Source organism: Barbus barbus (genome assembly GCF_936440315.1).
Source record: "Barbus barbus genome assembly, chromosome: 5".
NCBI lineage: Eukaryota > Metazoa > Chordata > Actinopteri > Cypriniformes > Cyprinidae > Barbus > Barbus barbus.
This window is the reverse complement of record NC_136733.1, coordinates 16681143-16700437: the sequence shown is the minus strand read 5'-3', so window position 1 is coordinate 16700437 and position 19295 is coordinate 16681143.

The following is a 19295-nucleotide window of genomic DNA, read 5'->3' as shown; positions in this document are numbered from 1 at the left end:
GATTTCTGCCCGGGCCCGACAGGCCCTGACTTTTTTACGCCTCTAGGGCCGGGCTTCGGGCTAATTTCCACGTCATAGTTCAGACGCGGGCCGGGCCTCTGGCCTGTTTTGGGTTTCTCATTATTTTTATATTGTAGACATCCATAAAAATTGGCAGGCTGGTGGAAACAACACGAGACCGCGCCGCGACTGAGAGCTAATAAATGATTTACTAATAAACTAATGCTTTCTGAGTCTGTGTCGTAAGGATGAAGTTGCTGATCCTGACTCACCGTCTCCTCATTAGACGGGCCTTTAGAGAGAAATGCATCTTTATTGATTATGATTAAAATTATAATAAAATTTTTTTATTTCGTTAAGTGATAATTTAAAGCTTTCTATAGATATATTTATCATGTCTGTGAGGCATGTATTCGCTCAGCTTCGGTTCATTTTTGTGAAGCACTCCTGTTCAAGACGGCAGAAAGCGCATCATGTTTGTTTTCTTTGTTTTATAAAAGAACTACCTTTTGTTGGTATTGTGAGTGCACACAAATACAAGTAGACCCTTTACAGGTCTGAATGATGTATTACTCTTACCTTTATCGGGTCGGTAATTCTGATAAACTGTCGGACGTGGGTCGGGCTAGGGCCTAAATTTGAGGCCCGTGCAGGGCTCTAAGTCATTGATCCCATAGAACCCCCCCCCTAAAAAAAAAAGGAAGGTGGGCTCCCCCAAAGTCCACGGTATAGTTCGAACCCTGGCTGTAGGGAATTAACAAGAAGAATAACAAAGCACAGTAAACGGTAAAACTGTTTGCACTACATACCAGTATGTTCATAATTAAGACTATACATTAAACTAATATGGTAAGACACACCAGTTTGCAGTTTCAAACAGCAAAACGAGCTGTTTTGTACAGCTAAAAACAGCTGGAAGTGGATCACACCGGAAGCCAGACACATTCAATTTACAAATGGTAAACATAACACTTTAATAACTTTGATTAATAAATAATTTACAAACATTATAATGCTTAACAGATCATTAGTTGATAGATATTCACATAGGTAGAAATAGGAGATAATGTACATGTTAATATTTACTAATGAACTTAAGCATTACCTAATGATTAATATGATTATTTCATGTAAATTAAAATGCTTACAAACTGTGATACAGGATTAACATCGGCAAAGGCCAAAATAGTTTTAATCAAGCATTATACATGATTCAAATACAAAACGAATGTGTTTAAATTACATTAATAAGTAGTATTCTACATTTTAAGGCGTATGGAAGAAATTAGTAATTGTCCCATGCTGTGAATCAGAAATATATTCATAAATGTGCTGTTAATTAATAAACCAGCCATCAGGAGTCTGTCTAGGAGATGCCCTTTAAAGGAGCAGTTAACAGAAAACATCATCTTTTGAATAGTGCTTACCTGCTGAGAGGATAAATTACACTCGTACTACAATCTTTCAGTGGAGCAGCCAATTTAACTCAGTAGCACAAGATAAAATTAAACTTACCATGATAAAAGACAAGTGTTTAAACAGAACCAAGTCAAAACATATTACTGAAATTGTGTGATTGTGAGATATGATGTTTAAAAATGATTGTATTTAAGGTTAAGCAATATTAAATAATATTTTGACTTTAATAAGCATGAATAAATGAATATTCACACCAAAATGAAGGTTTGCTGAAAATTCTCTCACACTCATAAAGCCAAATATAGATGAGTTTGTTTCTTCACTGGAATTTATTTGGAGAAATTTAGCATCATATCACTTGCTCACCAATGGATCCTCTGGAGTGAATGGGTGCCGTCAGAATGAGAGTCCAAACAGCTGATGAAAACATCACAATAATAAAGTAATCCAGTATGTGTTCATGAGAAGCAAACCCGTTATTAAAGCATTTTAATCTGTCGCTTCTGGCCAAAATATCAGTCCATAATCCATAAAAAATAGTCCTCTAGTGAAAAAGTCCACCCCCCATCAAAATCCACTGGCATATTTGTTTTGGACTTGTAGACAGTGCTTGATTTGTGCATATTTCTCTCCTCATTCAGTTGAGAAGACTTTTTCACTTGCCATATTATGGACAAATGAATCGTATTTTGACAGGAAGTAATTTAATGATGGATTTGTTTCTTATAAACACACAGCTTTTTGCATCACAAGATGCAAACTGGTGGACTGAAATTGTGTGGATTATTGTTTTTTTCAGCTGTTTGAACTCTCACTTTAATGGCACCCATTCACTGCTGAGGATACATTAGTGAGCAAGCGATGCAATGATACATTTCTTCAAATCTGTTCTGATGAAAACACAAACTCCTCTAAATCTTGGATGGCCTGAGGATAAAAATATCACATTTTTATTTTTGGATAAACTATTTATTAAATTTTAATGTTACAACATTAAGAACACAGCTACACTGTAGTCAGTTCACGGTTGGAATAAGAATAAGATATGCAAAACAATCCACCTATATTATGAACCATTAGACTTGATCCTCCGTATCCTGCAACTGTCATTGGCAATCAGCTCTTTTCTGTGCACATGAGAATGCAACAGGCTCCATATCTGTGAATAGATATTTATGACTGCAGCATGTGGCACATTAGGGTTTTACACTGTAATAGCCTGAAGCGCTGGATGCAGGGAGGAGAACAGATGTCAAATTAAGCTTGATAGATGAATGCAGATCCTACGAGACAAGCAATGATCCCAAACAAGACTCAGTAGTACAAAGGATGAGAGATATTCACATTTTAATATCTACTGTGGTTAAAAAGTGCTCAGAAAAACTCAAAATAGCTTTATCTTGGACTCCCCAGAAACAGTCCAGTACATACGCCGTATAAACAGGTGCGTAAGTAGTGATGATGTTTATTTAGGATGCTAAGACTGTTAGTCAGGACTTACTGATGAGGGCTGCACTTCCAAATGAATTGTTCCCCCTAATGGGCACTGCCTGCAATTGGTTCTTTGAATTCCTAACCGTTACATGACAAGTGATCCAAATGGGTAATACAACCTGCTCTAAGTGGACTATTAACACTGGCGCTCTTGAGGCCTTCTGCTCTCGGCCGTAGTTACTTAACCTAAACTGTACAGCAACACATATCAAATTGACTGATAGAAGCACAGTAACTGGGCTGATAAGCAGTGATGAAACGGCACACAGGGAGGAAGTGGCCGACCTCACTAAGAGGTTTTGCATTAAGACTGAGCCCAGAACATTAACAACACAGCAGCTCCACAGGCAACAGAGATATTCCCACCTGGGTTGAGCAGAGCTAAGAATTTAAAGGGATAGTTCACCCAAAAAATGAGAATTCTGTCATCTTTTACTCATCTGCATGTTGTTCCAAACATAATTGCCTTTTTTTTTTTTTTACAGAACACAAAAGAAGATATTTTTAAGAATGTTGGTAACCAAACAGTTTTGATTTTTCATGTTTGGGTGAACTATACCTTTAAGAACCGGCTCTCTTAAAGGAATAGTTCACTCCAAAACAAAAATTTTGTCATCATTTACTCACCCTCGTGTCATTCCAAACCAGTATAAGTTTCTTTCTTATGTTGAACACAAAAGAAAATATTTTGAAGAATGCTGGTAATCAAACAGTTGATAGTCCCCATTGACTTCCATAGTATTTCTTTCCCTACTATGGAAGTCAATGGGGACCAACAACGGTTTGGTTCTTCAAAATTCTTTAAAATATCTTCTTTTGTGTTCCACATAAGAAAGAAACTTATACTGGTTTGGAACGACATGAGGGTGAGTAAATGATGACAAAATTTTCATTTTGGGGTGAAATATTTCTTTAAAGTCAGGCATGAAATCAAAATTGAAAATTCATATTTTTTAAATGGAATACTGTAGTGTTTATTATAAATAATTTATCCGTGCACTTTATTATTATTTTTTTTCAATTCATGTGCCCTCGTAAACTTTAATCAAAAACGTTCACCCCCCCTCAAAATGACTCATCTTCTCTTCCGGTCACAAGCTATGGCGCATGGGTGGAGCTAGTGACGTAAGGGGTAAACGCTGGGATAAACGACAGGGGGAAAAGCTGAAGCTGATGGTTCACTTTATAGAAATAAATGCATTGACCAGTGCTGATGTGAGCCATGGGGGAGTACACTACCCTTAAAATTTGAAAGGATATTAGGATATTACCACAACATTTCTCTTAGGACATCGCATACTATTTTTTTTTATGAATATGACTTAACATGAAGGAGGATGCGCTCAGTCATTCAGGCAGTCTCTCTCTCTCTCTCGCGTGTGCGCTGATAGGCATGTTTTGAGCCGTTGATCGTCCTCATCCTCAATAAATAAAAAAATTCTTCATGCTAGGGTGTCGGCGGTGAATCCAGTGGAGAGAAAACCCCCCACAACTACTGCAAACTGGCATTCAGATCTGCCTCCATTTTGTTAGCAACGCCCCAACTTCCAATGATCCAATCAATTGCGGAAGGACGAAATCAAGCCCCGCCCTCTCATTTCAGATGCCATTTCACTCGGATAGACGTCGAAGTAGAGAAAAAAAGACAATCGCTACTTCCGTTTCATGCCGACTTTAAAGAGTTAGTTCACCCAAAAATGAAAATAAGCCCATGTTTTACTCACCCTCAAAGCATTCTAGGTGTATATGACTTTCTTCTTTCAGACGAATCCAATCAGAGTTATATAAAAAAATTATCCTGGCTCTTCCAAGCATTAGAATGGGAGTAGGCAGGTGTTTTTGTTCAACAGTCCAAAAGTAGCCAAATAAAGGAGCGCACATCTGTAATAAAACTTGCCTCACATGGCTCCGGGGGGTGAATGAAGGCCTCCTGTAGCGAATAAATGTGTTTTTGTAAGAAAAATATCCATATTTAAAACGTTGTACAACTCTTTTTTTCTCACTTCTGGTGACTGTCTTACGTGCAAGCCATTCCGGCGGATGACGCATGCTTAGTCAGTGTCGTTGTGGGTTTTGTTTTTTTTGCTGTTTTAGGCTGTAAGGAACTGAAATAATAATGCGCTCAAGACTTCCCTGGAACTACTTTAGCCAAACGATTCCCTGAAAATAACTGCACACCTTAGAATGATTTAATTTGATTAAATAAGGCAAACTACATATAAAAATAAAAGACCTTGCATTATCCATTTCGGTTAAACAAAAAAATATGTTCTTAAAAGTGAGACTGTTGTATCTTAATACAAGGTATAAGATACTACTGGATAGGATGAAAAAATTAGCTTTATTAGCAATCTTGCAATTTTTTTTTGTTTAAAATGTTTTGACCAGGGACCTGCGCAAACATTTTTAATAAAGGGATTTATGAAACCGACCAATAATCCAGTGACCTGATGTGAACAGGCCACTTGTGAAGTCCACTTTAGCAGATCCGTAAATTGCATTTATATGAGCAATCAATACTACAATCTCAATCCCCATAAGGCCACTTTTACATCACACATCATTGACATTATAATTGATTTTATGACAATGCATTGCTTATTGCTTTTTGATTGCTTCTTTTGATTGCTTCTTGTCTTGTCATCCAACAGAGAATTTTTTTAATTAACATTAAAAATCTTGTAAAAATTAAACGAATCTCAGATTTTAAATGTCATGCATTTAAGAGACTCTCTAGTTACATTATGTAGAATTAGCTGTAAAAAAAAGGTGAAATAACTGCGCAATTATGTGAAAGATGTGTAGTATTGAAAATGGAGCCTACGGGAAAGCAATTTATGATATGTTAACAGAGTCTCTGTTCATTATGCAGGAAATTCCAGTGTTTCTAGAGAGCCTGTAGAGGTGTAGCTGATCAAGTCAATTACACCTGTGGCCCTGCAGACTCAATCTGTTGACACAGCCTGGAAATGTCTACAGAGCTTCGGGTGTGGAATCAGCACGTCTCCAGTCCAACAATAACAACTTCAGGCTTGAGAAAAAAAAGAAAAAAAAAAAAAGATGATGTTTGCTTATTGGTTCAAGTCAAAAAAGCCCACCCCCAAGTCTGTGGTATTCTAAACACTAAATATGGCTCCAATCTTTTCTTTAATGCAAATGTGTGGAATTTTTAGGTGGAAATCATAAATCTGATCACTTATAGAAGTAATACCACATCTCTCCACAACAAGCTAACTACCTAACAGTAGCAATAGTAACCCAAGCACCTCTAATTAAATAACTGCCAATCTCAAAATTCACTCTTGCAGCTAAAAGAAAAATCTTCAAAGAACAGATTTCAATGGAGGCACAGCAGCATCCAAAACACCTCAAACTACAGCTCATCGGCAAGCTCTACACTCATAAATATTTACATTATTCAGCTTATGAATGCTTTAAAAACATAAATGCTGAATACCAGATGGATGCAATGCAAATCCCAATTTGCCCTTAGAGTTTATTTAGATGCAGGCAAAAATATTAGCCAGCAGTGTTGCAGATTTGAATAGTTTTCTGAGGGGAGGCATGCAGAATGATAATGCTTTGTTTAGCAAGTATGTATTTTCGGTCATTGGAGAGAGGGGATATTTGTTAGAATGTCCAAACTGCTCTTTTTCTACACAGTGAACTTGTACACATAAACAAGTATGTAAATATATGACAGCCAGAGGAGGATGGCAGCAACAGTCATAGTAAACATTGCTATTCAAATGAAACTGGCAATGTTACTGCACTTCATGACATTACAATCTCTCTCTCTAGTGCAGTCATCAGAATCATTATGGTTTTTAAACAGCCAACGCCTTTAACTATTCGTAAAATACCATGAAACATATTTTCTCTTTATTACAATTGAGAAAAACAATGAAAAACAATGAAATAATGCCCTGAGCGAAAATGAGTCTAAGCAAATGTGTGGAGATAATGACCAGAGCATCTATTGTAAAACTTTCCAACATTTACTTACTGTCTCTGATGCCTAAACTGCTTTAGGATAAAGAAACATTCTAGAAGAAGAAAATTATAACAAACACTAAAGTCCACCTTTTACAAACAGTTACATTTATATGACTGACTATGGAGAGCATCTATATTCAGTATATCAGCATACACCGCATTTCTACTATTTCTACTTCTATTTTTCACCCTATATCCATAAACTAGCAGCAATAAAAACACTCTTCTGCTGTATTCTGTAGTTGAAAGAAATAGTTGTACATGCATTTTTAAAGCATTCCTTTAAAATGACATAAAAGCCATTGTTCCTGAGTTTTCTAAAGGCCAAGATGTGAAAACTGCCAATGATTTATATGATTATATAAAAACCCCATAGCATACCAAACAGATATTGTTTTCTTTTAGATTTTGTAAGGTATTTGTTGCATGACTTATCAGTCTTTGTTATTATAAATGTCAGAAAATGAAAAATTGCACTTCACATATTTAAAATACAATCATACAATGAGACACTCTATCATTTTGAGATATGTCAAAGCTTTCCTCTGGATACACCATATACGTGTTCGAAACGTTAATTATCCTTGAGTTGGACATAATGCAGAGAAACATATCTGCTTCAGTTTCGACTTAGTCTTCCGCCGGAGCCTGTGGATTGGGTAAGGACTCCATACCTCTGTGATGCCGAGTCTGCAGTTACAGACGCTGATGGAAGGAACACAATGATTTCACAGTCATGAATCACCACACAACTCAGTGATGTTCAGCAAGTCTGTCTTATCATAACCAACACCTCAAAGAAGAGTTCAAAAACCCATTCAGCAAAATCATTCATTTTCATCAGTCGTTCTCTCCTAAATGAACCAGGAAGCCCAATTTATCTTTATTTATTTATTTATTTTGTTTGAGACAGAGATGGGACAAATCACTTTGTACCATGCTTCAGAGCTACAATATAAATGAGAAAAAAACTACAAGATGAAAGCTTTTGCAGAACCCAGCTGAAAGATTAATTATATTGATCAAGGCTTCAGATTTGGGGTTGATATAGAATGATGTTCATGCATGACTGAAAACTTTCATACCACAAATGGAGTTTGTCTCAAGACAGAGTTTCTTTGGTGGGATATTTCTGAAGCCAACAAGCTGTGGGTCCAAAAAGCCAATAATGACTTAGGAGAGTGCTGAATATCTGACAGGCGTCGATGAGGATGATACAATTTTTATGAGTTGAGAAAAAGCTTTTTGCTCCCTGCTAATGAATTAGAGTAGATTTTTTTAATGAAAAAAAGTCTGTGAGAATGAAGTGAGGTTTGATTGATTATTGAGATTACCAGCAGAGCAGCCTGGGAAACACAGTCGGATCATGGGCAGCCCACAGATGTCACACTAGAGGGGGATTACAAAGTCAATGTAATTTCACAGGGTGCGGTCATGGGGTAGAATCAGACAAAATCGAGTCAAGGATTGTATGATGTCAGCGATCCAGAAGATCATTCCCCTTGCAGGTTCAGGATTGTCTCATCAAGTGGTATATGCAAATGTGCACGCAGTGTGTGGCAGACTGTCAAAAGAAACGAGGAATCAAAACATTTGTGTTTGAGAAACGCCCCTCTTCCAGAACAACACTTTCTCAGATAACAACAAAAAGTTGGAGAGAGGTGCAATACTGAATATCTGTAGACGCAGCAAGGTTTACTGAGCATTTTAAAATGTGAATAAGTGCAGAACTTAATTATTTATTTTGTTCACGGGCCTGAGCGACATGATGGATGTTTATTCACAGCAGCCTGACTGTATAACATCATTCTGCTGCCTGTTGAATTCGTTACAAACTCATTATTTTCTTTTTTACTCTGTGGATACACTATGGATAAGACAACAGAGATTTTAAAGTTTTATTGCATGTTATGAAATCAAGTCAAAAAAATTCAACTAGGGTGTTTGCAAGGGAGTTGCAAATAGCTCATTCACATTTATATGATATTCTGCTCCCTTCGAATGGCTTGGGTCCTTCCTGTAATGTAACTGTGAGATTTTTGCTAGTTTTATCTTCTGTGAGGCAAATAGTAGTCTAGATCTGACCGATTAGAAAAGTAAAAGCACAACAAAGCAATATTGTAATAATAAAAAAAGGAATATTGGTGCTTGACTAAGCAAGTGAAACTAAAAGCTGTGAAATCTCAAATAACAATTTTTTTCCAGGGATGTTGTCTCTGATGTAAGATGTAAGGTGTTTATGTCAGGAGCCTCTATTGACTGAAGTCATGTTTCTCTGCATTTCTAATGAGACAGGGTGAGGGCACCAAGGTCTACTGATGGTTGTGAACATACAGCAACCCAAAGATTGATCTCACCCTGACATCTCACCTTAAACATCTGCAAAGCAATTATGGGTCAAAAACAGTGTTTATAATTAATGGTTCATGAATGAATGAATGAATAGAATAAAAGGAAAGAAAAGAAAAGAAGAAAAAAAGAGGTGAAAAAAGTTGAAGGCAGGAATATACGTGCATAATGGTTGTGGGTGTGTGTGTGTGTATCAGGCATTTCCTCTGAGGAGGCAATGGAGGTAGTGCCTCCTTAAAAAATTGGATGAAAAAAAAATTATAGAACAAAAATAAAACAATGCAAATATGACATTATAAAGAGTATAAAACACTCGTTTTCCTAAAGAAACACTGACCATCAATGACCCCAGTGGGTAAAGTTACAGCAGGAATCAGTGTCTGTTGTGCCTCCCCTGAGCCCATTGAGTTTTAACAGACCCCCTAAAGCAAGTGGTGGGTTTAGTGGGGGGTAATTGAGAATGACTGTGGAAAAGTCACGTGAAAGGAGGCAATGCCTCCATTGCAATATAATTGAATATGACTGGTTATGATTGGCAGGATTGGGTCATGCTATAAATCCCGCCTCTTGTGTTCATGCTTGTTCTGCGTTCACGAATCAGACTGAATGAAAAATATTAATGGGAAGATTAACGTTAATGGGAAGGTTAATTTAAAAAAAGTAAGCAAACAAGTCACATACTTAGATAACACCTAACATCTAAAATTTAGATAATTTTTTTTTACATCAAAATAAGACTTGAAATGCCCTAAAAACTCACTAAGACTTTTTAGTGAGTAATCAGCTTGGTGAAATTTAAGGTAAATTTCCATATCTGTGACCAATATTTACAGAGCTTTAAATAGAATAGCTAAACATAAGCACACAAATACAATATATAGTTTAAATTGTTACTGCCTTAAGTTATTATTTTGGAATAAATTTAAAATGCTTAAAAACACCAACTTGAAACTATTAATGTTACATTTTGAATAATCTAGGTTTTGTGTGGTGTATTTAATTGCATGGATTTTGTGATTTCCAGACTTCACCAGTGTCAGCGGTCACTGAAGACAATGTTAATTATGCATCAAGCTCTGCGCTGTGACTTACACATGGTCACGTCCACATTTCGCCTCTGCCATTACTTTTAACATTCAATCACTGACATCCATCTCTCGGTGAGACAGACAGCGGTTGCAAACAATAAGGTATAAAAAAAACTATAGATGTTATAGGTTATCCTTAGTCTTAGGCTATTCAAAATGCTAACAAAGTGTCAGTTTCTGACTGTTCATATCTTTTCTTATTTTTGTAACATTATTACATCATATGGAACATGATTCATGTTTTTCTTCAGCTGCATGTCAAACACGGGTGATGAAGTCAGATTCGTGAACACCGATATCCTAACTTTATAGCATCTGCCTAGTAGAAGGTAATTATAAAAATGAATAGATTTTTTCCCCCTTTCAAAATAGCCATCATTATGTCTAATTTTCAATAAACATCATGTAATGAGACATCAGTGTGAGGGAGAAGACAATGATCTGGGGTAATAGCAAAGACTGTAGAAGAAAATGGCCTTTTTTACTTTCTTTTTTAAATTATGTAAAAATGTATTTATTATTTATTATTATTAACCTTTATTTAACCAGGAAAGAAAACTCACTGAGATTACAATCTCTTTTTCAGGAGTGTCCTGGCCAAGATAGGCGGCCCAAATGGACAAATACATATAACAAACAATCACATACAATACACAAAATACTACACAAAAAAAGAAAATTGCTAAAAATACAGCTATTAGAAACATTTGCAAATCTCCAAGTCTTTCTCCAAACCACTTAAAAGTGTTTTAAAATATCTAATAGGCACCAACTGATTTAACCTTAATTTCATTTGAAGAAAATTCCAGTCCGAAGGAGCAGCATATTTAAAAGCCTTAGTGACCAAATTAGTTCTAGCAGAAGGTACATTGAGATTATAATACATTTGTGAACGAAGTGAATAATTACCAACTGTTTTTCGTTGAATCAAACAACAGAGATACTGTGGTAAAAACAACAAAATTGCCTTATATATCATTAGCATTTTTTCAATGCATTTTTCTTCGAATAGCAAGAGAGGAACAAGCAACTCTACTGTATAATGTACAATGATGTGTTAAATGTTAACAATCTGTGATAAACCCCAAGGCACCATGAAACACAGCATCTAAAGAGGAAAGAAGATAAGATGGTGCATGTTGGTACACTACATCCCCATAATCAAGAATTGGTAAGAATGTCGCAGACACAAGTGTCTTCCTTGCATAAAATGAAAAACAAGACTTGTTTCTAAAATAAAACCCTAACTTTTTCCTTAATTTTTGTTTCAAATAATTAATATGTGAGCCAAAATGTAATGTGTTATCAATTATAATGCCCAGATATTTATACTCTGACACTAAAGTAATCAAATTTCCTTGCAATGTTCCTTGCAATCGAACTGTCTGACATCTAGAATTTGATAACAGCATAAATTTTGTTTTCTCAACATTTAAAACCAACTTTAGAGTATAAAAATCTAGCTTGAATGATATCAAAAACAGTCTGCAAATCACTCAAAGCTCCTTGTTTTGTAGGTGCAGAACAACAGTGTCATCCGCGTAAAAATGGAAACTTGCTTTGTCAATGTTAACATCAACACAATTTATGTTGATAGTAAATAATAAAGGCCCCAATACAGAACCTTGAGGAACTCCCTTAACCACATCCAATAATTCTGATTTGCAGCCTTCAACCTGCACACATTGAGTTCTTCCTTTTAAATACGCATTAAACCACAAAACTGCATTATCTGATAAACCAACATATCTCAGTCTATTTAACAGAATCTCATGGTCCACTGTGTCAAAAGCTTTAGTCAGATCAATGAATAAACATGCATAGTTGCGGTTTTGATCTAGAGGCCCCAGTAAATCATTTAAGACTTTCAAAACAGCTGTAATAGTGCTATGCTTTTTATGAAATCCTGACTGATTAATAGACAGAAGTTTATGAACACGTAAATATTGCATCAATTGTTCACTAATAAAATGTGCCAGAAGTTTTGACAAAATGCAAAGCTTGGAAATAGGTCCATAATTATCTAGTACAGTAAAATCTCCCTTTTTCAGCAAAGGACTTACAAAAGTGGACTTCCATAGCTGTGGAATTTCCCCTGTTGATAGGGAAAGATTATACAGATATGTCAGTGGTAATGTAATGATATCAGCTGCCGACTTTAAAAACATTGGTTTGATAAGATCAGGGCCAGGTGATTTAGTAATTTTTTTAAGGTTTTTTAACACAGAGCAAACATCCAACGAATTAATATGATTGAAAACAAACTCTGTTGTCCATAAAGAGCGCTCTGCATTAAGAGATTCAGAGTTTGCAGTTACATAATTATTATTCTGAGAACACGGCCTAGATGCAGTAAAATAGCTATTAAAACTCTTAAGCATCTGCACTTTATCCACTATTTTAACAGAACCTTAAGTTATAAGACCTGAAGCAGACCCATAACTAGTCAGAAACCTTATACTCTTCCAGAACTTATAAGAATTTGTCGAGTTCTCTGAAGTTTTGTCAAGGAAGTACTCTGCTTTTGCCTTCCTAATCGAAACCGTGCATTTATTGCGGAACTGTTTAAAGTACAACCAATCAGAATTTTAATTGGTTTGTCTGGCCTTAACCCATACAATATCCCGCTCATGGAGAAGGTCAGACAGTGTGGCCGTGAATCAGGGATTATCCTGACACTTAACTCTTTTAAAAGGAGCATGCTTATTAATAATTCAAATAAAACTTTCATAAAAATCCACATTGATCTGGAATCAATGGGATTTTGTCCCACTCAAATTGAACAAGACCATGTAGAAAACCCTGTTCATTAAAATATTTCACACAGAGCTTTATGATAATACGTGGTTCTTGCTTATATAGTTGTGTATGTCTAGCTACCGCAACAACAAAATTATCACAGATATCATTTGCAAAAACAGATGCTGGAGAATATTTATGAGGTGCAATTGTAAAAATAAGATCTATTAATGTGGATTTTTCCTGGATTTTCAAATTAGGTCTAGTAGGCAACTCTACCAATTGAAAGAAGTTATAAGAATCACAAAGCTCTTTAAATCCATCAGATACTGGGTGCATCCAATTTAAGTTGAAATCCCCCATTAAAATAATTTATTTATAATTCAAAGAAGCTAAGGAATGCATCAATGAAGGCTGATGGAGGTCTGTAACAACCCACTACAGTGAGTTGACAACTCTTCAAATTTAAACGATTAAGAGCTAATAATTCATACTGTTTAATTATTGATTCAGAGAGTAACACTGTGGTCTCAAAATGTTCTTTAACATAGATTGCCACTCCTCTACCCCTTTTTGGTCTGTCAGCTCTAAAAACCTTATAACCACTAATACCATTTTCTTTATCTGAAATAGTTTTGTTAAGCCAAGAATCATAAATTGTTATATCATCTGCATTTGTATTTCTAGCCCAAATATATACTATATCCAATTTAGGTAGCAAGTTAATATGTTAATATGAATAAATCCTAATCCTGACCTAGATTTCAATTCGTTTGGAGTTGTAAAAATTGATGCACATCTATAATATGGTCCTGGGTTTGGTAATACATTCCCAGACATTAATAACAAAAACATTATAATACTTTTTCGTCTAAATGAGTTACTTACATCAGATTTTCTTACAGCCAGCCCCTTATGAGATGGATTAGTAATAAAATAGTTCTCTTCCCTAGTCAAAGCACAACTTGTCAAATGCGAATACATAAAATTAAAAAAAATACAACCTAAAATGACAATGATTAAAAGAAGCAATATTTGTAGACAGTCTATTGTGTGTCCGACATATGCAAATGGTAGGTTGCCCGGTAGGGAGGAATCATAAACCGACCTGTTACCTCCAATGCAGACTTGACCAGTTGACCAGATGAGTAAACCCACCAGGAGCATGCATCCAATGATTAAATGCGACATTGTCCTTCAATGCCCCAACCGCAGAACCCCGATAAACCAAACAACAAGGCAGCACGTACTGAGGATCCTCCAGGATACTCCACAAAGATTGCCCACAGCAATAAAGTAAACTTAAGCCGCCAACACGCTGAAGCGGCAATGATTAAAAGTGTATATTTATTGTCTCGTAAACTGCACTTCACAGTAGGGCTGCCTGATAAATCAAAATGAAATAGAAATCGCGATTAGACAGAAGCTGTGATTGTCATGCGTATCTTTCAGTGAAGCACGGTTCTGTGATCAGCAGTAAGTCTCCATCCGAAGGCCAGAGGGCGCTCTCGCGCAGAAACTCCAAATACGCCCCACAGAAGAAACCCAGGAAATCTCTAGCCACTTTTTTCTTGCCGTAAAAATGGGCCATTTGTAAATTCTATGGGTCTAGCTTCCGGTCTCATCCACGTCCAGCTATTTTTAGCTGTACAAAACAGCTTGTTTTGCTGTTTGAACCTGCAAACTGGTGTGTCATACCAGATTATTTTTTTGTATAATCTTAATTATGAACACACTGGTTTATAGTGCAAACAGTTTTACCGTTTACTGCACGTTGTTATTCTTCTCATTATTTTCCTATAGCGGCTAATGGACCAGAAGTCTCGCCCATAGGCTTTCTTCCGCGATGAAGAAAAAGGTGGATAGCGGTTGTTGAATAAACAGAAGATTCAAATGCTTTCATTGATTCAACATGACTAACAGAAACTATGGCAATATATCCTTTATCGGAGTTCTTCTTATTATAATTTTCATTATAATAAAGTATATCTATAATGCAAAGCTAACCGACATAGCCTTTATCACTGCTTAGAATACTATGAAATATGTTGCGTGAGTAATTCTGTGTAAGAAGCCACATCATCTCATAGAAGGATTTATTTCAAACACTCAGCTGATGTTATGAAATGAGTTTGGAGTAAAAACATTTGATTAAATGTGGTTGTTTTCACATGCTTTCAGAAGGAGCAGCATTTACTACAGAGTCGTATTTCACTGAGAAGCTACGCCAAACAGCTTTCATTATCGTGAACAATTTTTTTCAACTTCATAATCGAGCAATTATATCGTCTACGATTTTTTTTATGTAGCCCTACATCACAGTATGTACCCATTTACCATTGTCCATTTTTATTTTTTTATTTGACCTTTATTTATCCAGGAAAATCTCTCTGAGATTAAAAATCTCTTTCACAGGAGAGTCCTGGCCAAGAATGGACAGCAGTTACAGTCACTACTTACAGATTGAAACAACAAATACACAAATTAAACAGTTAAAAACAAGTACAGATCAATGAGTCTTCTTCGAGTGACCGAATAATAGATTTAAAATGTTCCATAGGCACCAAAGTTTGTAATTTCAATTTCGTTTGGAGTAAGTTCCATTCAAAAGGAGCTGCGTACATAAAAGCCCTTTTCCCCAGTTCAGTTCTCACAAATGGAACAGAAAGAGTAAAACAGTTATCAGACCGGAGGGAATATTTCCCAACACTTTTCTTTTGAATTAGACAACCTAGATACAAAGGCAACAACCCCAGAATAGTTTTATAAATGATTAGGTAATAATGAATTTTCCTTCTAATAGACAAAGATGGCCAAGATACTCTATTATACAATATGCAGTGATGAGTTAAAGGTTTACAATCTGATATAAATCTAAAAGCACTGTGATAAACAGCATCCAAAGAAGAGAGAAGTTGAGAGGAAGCAAATTGATACACCACATCACCATAATCGAGTACCGGCAAGAAAGTAGCAGAAATTAACCTCTTTCTTACATTAAAAGAAAAGCAAAACTTGTTTCTAAAATAGAACCCAAGCTTTATTTTTAATTTTTTCTTTAAATTAGTTATGTGAGACTCAAAAGATAATTTATCATTGATAGTGATGCCAAGATATTTATATTCTTTCACTAACTCAATCACATTACCTTGCAAAGTCTGGAGAGGAATGAAAGTGTCTACTGTCTTTTTCGAGCTTGAGAATAACATGATTTTAGTTTTATCTACATTCAGAACAAGTTTTAGTGTTTGAAGCCGAGACTGAATAACATCAAAAGCTGCTTGAAGTTTAAGCAAGGCTTGCTGTTTCGAAGGTGCACCACAATACATAACAGTATCATCTGCATAAAAGTGAAAATGAACATCTTGATTATCATGATCAATACTGTTAATGTAGATAGTAAATAAAAGAGGCCCCAACACGGATCCTTGGGGAACACCTTTAACAATCTCCAATAGTCCTGAATTTTTACCCTCAGCCTGAACACATTGAGTTCTATTACTTAAATAATTTTTAAACCAGAAAATAACATGATTTGATAAACCAACACTCCTTAATCTATGCAGCAGTATCTCGTGATCCACTGTGTCGAAAGCCTTTGATAAATCAATAAAAAGGGAAGCGCAGTAATCAACTAATCCCACAATGTCATTCAAAACTTTCAGAACGGCTGTTGTGGTACTATGTTTTTTACGAAACCCAGATTGATTACTCGATAAAACTTTGTGTAAATTCAAATAACAAGTCACTTGATCACTAATAAAATTTTCTAAAATTTTTGATAGGACACAAAGCTTTGAGATTGGCCTATAATTATATAATATAGTAGGGTCTCCCCCTTTTAATAAAGGAACAACAAAAGCTGATTTCCAGATTTCCGGAATAACACCAGTATCTATTGAAAGATTAAAAAGATAAGTTAAAGGGGTCGAAATAATATCAGCTGCCATTTTCAAATAGATAGTTTCCACACAATCAGGACCTGGTGATTTATTTGTATCAAGCGATTTAAGTGCTTTATGGACATCAGAACTCTTGATGTGTACAAAAGTGAACTCCTTTTTAGGAATAGTTTCTGCACTAACAAAGTCATTATTTGAGGACCAAAAATTATGTGACTCAAATAAAGACCCAGAGTCAATAAAATTCTTATTAAAATGGTTAAGTATTTGCTCTTTATCAGATATGATAATAGAATCCATAGTTATACGTGAAGGGAAATCAGATGATTTTTTGTTCCCTGCTATATACTTTATATTCTGCCAAACATTTTTAGGATTATTTAAATTTGTCGTTGTATTTGCAATAAAATAATCTGCTTTAGCTTTTCTAATGGCGACTGTACATTTATTTCGAAGCTGTCTGAAACAAATCCAATCAGAATCTGAATCAGATTGCCTGGCTTTTGCCCAAGCAGCATCCCGCTCACGTATAAGAATAGACAATGCTGTAGAAAACCAAGGATTATCCCTGCCTTTAACTCTAAATTTCTTCAATGGTGCATGTCTATTAAGAACCGATGTAAGACCATCATAAAAATATTGCCAAGCAAACTCGACATCGGGAATGAGGAAGATCCTTTCCCAATCATAAGTAGCAAGGTCTTGAAGAAAACATTGCTCATTAAAATATTTCAAACACCTTTTTGTAATAATACGTGATTTCTGTTTAGGTCATTTTGTATCTCTAGCTGTGGCAACAACACAATGGTCACTAACATCATTTGCATATACTGAGGCCAATGAATATTTGTGTGGAACATTTGTAAAAATAAGATCAAGTAGTGTTGACTTTTTATAATCCTTCAAATTTGGTCTAGTCGGTGTCTCAACTAGCTGAGAAAGGTTAAGAGTATCACAAATTAATTTAAGACCATCAGAAGCTGACTGCAACCAATTCACAGTAAAATCACCCAGAAGAAGAAGCTCCTTGTAATCCAACGATGTCACTGTGTCACTGTTCATTCCATTCAATTGACCAACTTGAAAATGAGTAAAATCTGCAATGGGGAATTTCTTTTTCCCGTGCACAGATTCCTATTGAAATTAATGGAACTCACTCGCAAAATTTGGTAAATGTGACCTCAACTTTAATGCAGGGATGCAAACGCATCATGGGTGAAAAAGGTGACAAAGACACGCAATCACCCCCCCTCACACACACAAAAAAACCCAAACCCAAACACTTATACAATATTTAAAAGCCTTGTTTTTAACTTTACAATTGTGCAGTAAAATTCACTTTTCATTCATGGAGATGATGAAAAAATTTGCCAAAAAAACTTGTGGAAAACAAAGACTTTTGAGAGAACAATTACATGAAATTACCATTATATCCAGTAGATGGCAGCAGAGGATCACTCAATAGCTCAGTTGCCATTTCCACTCCCTAGTTTTCAGGTCTTGATTTTGAATTTATTATAAAATGGTGATTATAATACATTTCAGTACTGTACTGAAGTAGTATAGCAAGTATAATTAAATAATAATGCATTAAATATTTTGAAGTATTTTTAGATTTATTTTAAAAACTACAATTTTTAAACATTGCCTTAAAAAGGACACATCAAAAAGATGGTTTTAACTGTAGAAGCTGCTAAATATATTCAGCCAACACAGACTTGTTGTAGTTTTGTTACTCTGAATTATGGATTCACTCAAATAATTTTTTACACTCACGTTTGTCACTCTTGAAACAGTATACGTGGACATTCGGTCCTCTTAGACAAACAAAACTTTTCTTCAAATTGTCAGTGGATTATGTAGAGATTCTAGAGAAACAGAGCAAAGCTCTTATATCTTATACCGAGCTTACGTGAAAACTCCTGATAAATCAATGACTAACTACACAATAATCTCTTATTTACACTGTGTGTATAAGTTTTGTCTCTCTCTGATTATATTAGGTAAATGTGCAAGCATCTAGAACTCTATAAACTTACCAAAACAAAAAATTAGTTCAGAGGGAATTCTTCTGATTAACCTACAGAAAACACCTCTGACTGGCCATTGCTTTCAACAGAGATGCCTGTGATTGGCTACAATACTCAACACTGCAAAAACATGTAAATAAACTTGTGGTTTTGTCATTTGAAACCAGAGCATGCACACAAAAACACACAGGAGCATTTAAAAGTGGCTACAAGCAGGTACAGATATGAATTGGTACTAATGGTACTGTAAAATACCCCCCCCCCCCCCACCACCAAAA